Below are 6,165 nucleotides of genomic sequence, written 5' to 3'. Positions count from 1 at the left end.
CGCAGGAGTACAGGGGCCAGCACGGACGAAACAAGGCCCCCAGCCAGAGAGGCCAGCCCGCCGATTGGTGGGCCCCGATCATGGGCCAGGCCACATTGGAGTCCCCCCGGGGGTCGGACCCCCCTTCCCCTCCTCCCCACACAGGCCACCCCCCCCCAACCCTTCCATGCGATTTGCGCCGGTCGCGGGGATTCTCCAGCCCGGCCCCGGGCTGAGAGAATCCCGCCCAGGTGGTCCGATCTCACCATATTGTAGAAACATAGAGAAGTTTTCCCATGCCCTATTATCTCGTAAAACATGATAGACAGACACTTCATCAAATTAAATGAATTATAATTATTTTAACCGAATCACAGTCAGAAAGGAGTCATGACGTTAAAAAAAAATTATGATTTCTTTATGAGACCAAGAGAGAAACACATTTTTTCTCTCTCCAAAATCATCTCTCTCTCGCTTTCTGAATTCATCTTTAACCTAACATTTGAAACCTATTTCTACCTTGCTTTGCAACGAGCAATTTACTTTTGTTTCGTGTTTATGTATTGTGCATTTTGATCTGCAGAAATTACTCCAAACTCAACTCAACCATCTGTATTTGCGCAGGACAACAACTTCTAGATTCTGTATTCGTATGAATTTTGACTTGATCAATAGACTTTGAAACTGACATAAATAAAGCTATACTTAACTTCACCCAAGAAGTTCAGTCTCGAGTTCTGTAAGATTGATATATCGTGCGGCGACACATAAATATATTAACAAAATACAGATCCATCACCCGCGCTGCTGGTCTTGTTCTGCATCACAAACCAGCTATCCAACCCACTGAGCTAAACCAACCCCAACGCCCAACTCCACCTTTCTACCACCTCCCTCACCCCGTCAATGGTTTCTGTTTTGTCATGCAATTTCCTCCCATTTAAACATTGGGAAGACCAGAAACATAACATTTGGTCTCCACCGCAACCTCTGCAAGATTGGCACCGATTACATCCTGTTGAGAAATAAGCCACAAGCTTTATCAAATCTTTAAACACATGAGGTTACTTTGTTTCAAGAGAAGCATTAATAAAGTTTATATAGAAGTGATATGGAGCGGTGCCAAATAATGGTAGATAAAAGATCAAATATTATTGATTTCTTCAGCTCTAATCCCTTTATAGAATGTCATGTCAGATAAGCCTAATCACAGCAAACAAACATCACGTATTGTCCATCAGCAGATCATATAATGAGCTTAATAATAGTATAGTCAGTATTTTGGAAACTCAACCACCACAGGCACAGCTGAGGTTTCTCAGGTCATAAGTCATACGATACTTGTAATGGAATAGGAATAACAGTATTATGATCAACCTATAGCAATGAGAAGTATGTTATCATTTTCCTAGCTCATCAACGGTACCTGAAAACCATGATTCCAACTGCAGATACTAAGACCCCAGATAAACATGTTATTTGAGACCAGATGTAATGCAATGCCTGAGACCTAGATGGACCAATTCCCATTATTATAAAAGGATTTTGCAACAAGACGTATTTCAAAAAGACTTTGAAACCAGACAAGACAATCAATTGACACCTGCCTGGAATATAAAGGTATAAGAAGGCCCTTAACCAAACTCTCAAAACTGCGGTGGATCAGTAGGTAGAATACCTTTCTCTTAAAATGTCCAAGAAAGAAGATCTCATAGACAATCATTCCACGACTTTAATGTGGAAATTTCAACACTTATTTGCAATGTTTGTTTATTTTACCTATCTGATGTATTATTTGGCTCTCTATCACTTGAGTCTAATTCTTCACGGAATTGTATTCCGACAGACTGTAATACTCCACTCTGCTAAACTTTCATATATTTTGCACTAATCAGTCGATGATTATTCTATTCCTATGTAAGCACTGCCTGAATGAGAGCAGTGTTTCCAATTCCCAGCTAAATGATCCTTGGTAATCCTATGTTGGCGAGTAGCTTTGGTTTACCTACTATGTTCCTCTTTGGGCTACTCCACAAGCAATGTAGTCTTTGGAGGTTTGGGGCTGGCCAAGACACCAAAGTTTCTACAACCATCCCAATGCTTTGACACACGATGGTCTTAAAAAGCAAGAAATGGAGCAGAAGACCAGGCATGTCAAGTTCTACTTCATGACATTGCAACACCAATTTTACAGTGACTATAGACACACACATGATTATGTAAAATGCAGAAGTCCCAGGAAATCCTGGGGTGGCAAGGGTGGGAATGGATGGTTACTTTGAGATATGGCATATCAGGTCTACACAACACTTCCTTCTTCCCTGTGACTGAGGAGCACAGATTTCCCCAGATTCAGAGAAGAGGAAATTCGCAACTCAGATAATTAAAAAGTGGCAGAGTTGATCACAGAATCAACAGCTGTGCATTTTTATGTCAGGGAAAACAAGTCTGGTTACAGGGCATATTATGACTGCAGCCTTGGGAGAAATCTCACAATTCCAGCACCAGTTTAAGGTGAATATGATTCTGATAAAGGACTTGTGAGGCACAGTGTTTTCCTTTACTTCAGTAAAGTTGTCCCAAATGGTTGCTTGGGAGGGGGTTTGGATGGGGTAAGGAACTTATCAAGGAACTAAAGGAGAAAGGACTGCAACTGTGCAGCTTGGTTTTATTTGGTTAGGAAATTGTATTCACCACAGAATCTCTGAATCAATTTTTTAAAAAATAAATTTAGAGTACCCAATTCATTTTTTTCCAATTAAGGGGCAATTTTAGCATGTTCAATCCACCTACCTTGCACATCTTTGGGTTGTGGGGGCGAAAACCACGCAAACACAGGGACAGTGACCCAGAGCCGGGATCGAACCTGGAACCTCGGCGCCGTGAGACTGCAGTGCTGCCACTGCGCCACCATGCTGCCCTTCTCTGAATCAAATTAAGGATTGAACAAGTGTATCTGTTTAAAAATGCCTTTAACAATAGTGACCCAATGTGGGAGCGGGGAATGATCACAGAATCTCTATATTGCCGAAGGAGGCCATTCGGCCCATCGAGTCTGCAGTGACCCTTCAAACGGGCACCCCTCCCAGGCCCACTCCCCTGCCCTATTCCTGTAACCCCAACTAACCTATAAATCCTTGGACCCTAAGGGCAATTTTATCATGTCCAATCCACCTAACTTGCACATCTTTGGATTGTGGGAGGACCCGGAGGAAACTCCGTAAACATGGAGAGAAAGTGAAAACTCCACACAGACAGTCATCCAAGGCCATAATTGAACCAGGGTCCCTGGCGCTGTGAAGCAGCAGTGCTAACCACTTGTGCAACCGTGCCGCCTGTGATGATCATAGAATTTACCGTGCAGAAGGAGGCCACTCGGCCCATCGAGTCTGCACCGGCTGCTGGAAAGAGCACCCTACCCAAGGTTAACACCTCCACCCTATCCCCATAACCCAGTAACCCCACCCAATACTAAGGGCAATTTTGGACACTAAGGGCAATTTATCATGGCCGATCCACGTAACCTGCACATCTTTGGACTGTGGGAGGAAACCGGAGCACCCGGAGGAAACCCACACACACACGGGGAGGATGTGCAGACTCCGCACAGACAGTGACCCAAGCCGGAATCGAACCTGGGACCCTGGAGCTGTGAAGCGATTGTGCTATCCACAATGCTACCGTGCTGCCCTAATGATGGTCTGGGAAAGATAAATGAGAATAGACAGAGACTACTTGAGCTTTTCTGCTACCATGAGATTCATGTAACTATCACCTTTTTTTTGCAACAAAAATCAAGGGTCAGGGCAATGGCACCAATTGGGTGCAATCATCACTATATGTGGATCGCAAAACCACATTCTCAATACATGCAGCTCTCGCAGGACTATCTGTAATACAGATCACTCCCTGGTGTACACGAGGTGAGGCTGGAACCCCTGAAGTTTTTAATTCAAAGCAGAAATGTTATCCTCGTATCAATATCAGCCGTACTGTCCACCTGAAAATGAAATGAAAATCGCTTATTGTCACGAGTAGGCTTCAATGAAGTTACTGTGAAAAGCCCCTAGTCGCCACATTCCGGCGCCTGTCCGGGGAGGCTGGTACGGGAATCGAACCATGCTGCTGTCCTGCTTGGTCTGCTTTATAAGCCAGCGATTTAGCCTTGTGAGCTAAACCAGCCCACCTAGATAAGACACAACAATTCCATGACTCAGTTCAACAGGCGCTTGCCAGCAAAGTTCAAAATTGAAATGGAACCTACTTTGAGACACCATCGACAATACCATACTCATAAGATATGGGAAGCAAAAGCTCAAAAGTGGTGGCTGGTTCTGAAGTGGTTTATAAACTTAATCCCTTATGAAACAATTCCAGATCGAGAGCACTTCTCTCATAACTCCTCTCACTCAAGTTTAAGCTAGGCCACAGATGATTGGTTGGGTCTGAAGAACTGATCTATTTTTCCCTTAAGGACAGGAACCAGTGAAGAATACTACGCTCTTCTAAACAGCCACCTTTAATAAGCTTCTCGGTTATAAATGAGCCAGATGTTATATGGATTCGGAGGTCCCTCTTATGTAATACACTACCCCACTTTGGAGTATACAGAAGTGCTATCTTGGAGTTGTATACAGAATACTACATGAAATTATATGGGCGCAATGTAATTAAATTGGAACAAAGTCCTATAGCGAGTGCATTTAGCCACATGCTTCCCACTGCTAACAGAGCCAAGAAACACAAGGCTATAAAACACGACTCATGTTTGTTAAGGGCTCTCAGAGGCAATAACCCCGTTTTGTAGACTAAGAAGTACAACTTGCCAGATCTCCTCAGTACAGTGAGAGATCAGGACACCATTTTTAAATGGTGTCACAATCTCTGAGGCCCCCAAAGTGACCCTTGCTCCCAAACTCCCACACGGGAATCCCTCACCCAATCACATACACACAAAAAATGCCAGGTTGGCACCTTAGCAGTGCCCCTGCCAGTGCCACCTGCGCACCTTTTCAGTGCCAGGCTGGCAGCCAGGTGGCACTGCCAGGGTGCCAGGCTTGCACTGCCAGGATGGCTGGGTGGTACCAGCAGTACCAGAGTACCAACCTGCCCAAAGGGCTTGCGCCTGGGGCTTCTGATTACATGGGAGAGCCCCACGAGTGGCGTTTTGCCTGGTCCCCGTTTGTGGAGACCAGTACTGAATGGCACTCGCCTGAGGTCTCCAAGATGAGTGAGATTGAACCCATGCCTCAGGTAACTTGGGAATCTGCTCATTAAAGTGAGACTAGCTGTCTTACACTACTATGCAGATTTTGTTAAAATGTGATCCTGGCCACAATGGGCGGAATTTACATCGCAACATCTCGCAATGTATTCCGGGCCAGGTAGATCCCGGGAGCAGGGTTTCCTGGCTCTTATTGGCCACGCTGCACCGCGGAAAGCTGCTGTTTAGGCGCAGCTAGACCATTTTCTTGCACCCTACATTTACTAAATGGTTCCAAAATTATTGAAGAACTGAACATGCATTACAGTTTAAGTAGCTAAGCACACCACAACGTTAAAAATTATTAAAATATGAAAAAATAATCTTATTTCTGATTTAGAATCCAAAAGTCCAACCTCTACAATGTTACAGCAAAAGATCTCAGAATTTCCATCAAAACGGCATCAAGGATCTGTGTTCGAATCCCGGCCCTGGGTCACTGCCAGTGTGGAGTTTGCACATTCTCCCCGTGTCTCCGTGGGTCTCACCCACTCAACCCAAAGATGTGCAGGGTAGGTGGATTGGCCACGCTAAATTGCCCCTTAATTGGAAAAATAAAAACAAAGAATATCCATCAAAATCTAAAGTAAACTGTTACCTTGAATTCCCCAAGTAGCACGCCACCTACTTAGCAAGATACCTCTCCTCAATTAAGAACAGCAGGATCTGACTATGCATTTGGCAACATAACTACTTCTGAGTTTTCAATGAAGTCCTGTTTTTATATTGTTTCTTTCCTTATTAACTCAAATGTTGCAAATATGTTGCCTCTCTGTGCAGGTCCATCCCATTTTCATTTTTATTATCCTTATAAGGCTATATCTTTCACAATTATTAGTAAATTATTTAATTTATGAGAATTCTCTTATCATGAAGGTTTGAGCCTTTGACTGATCAAAAACATTTGAAAAGTCTTACAATAA

At 43.8% G+C, this 6,165-nt stretch overlaps 1 protein-coding gene across 1 annotated transcript in view; it reads right to left on the bottom strand.

Annotated features, from left to right (window-relative positions):
• Positions 1-5,616, bottom strand: part of LOC119955082 — a 128,582-nt gene extending 122,966 nt beyond the window's left edge. The window contains exon 1 of the mRNA XM_038780946.1: positions 5,599-5,616. The gene's annotated coding sequence lies outside the window, so the exon portion shown is untranslated. The remainder of the gene's footprint in view (positions 1-5,598) is intronic.
• Positions 5,617-6,165: the final 549 nt, after the last annotated feature.

The sequence above is a fragment of the Scyliorhinus canicula genome, chromosome 20 (assembly GCF_902713615.1).
Source record: "Scyliorhinus canicula chromosome 20, sScyCan1.1, whole genome shotgun sequence".
NCBI classification, from domain to species: Eukaryota; Metazoa; Chordata; class Chondrichthyes; order Carcharhiniformes; family Scyliorhinidae; genus Scyliorhinus; species Scyliorhinus canicula.
This window is presented reverse-complemented; position numbering and strand designations above follow the sequence as displayed.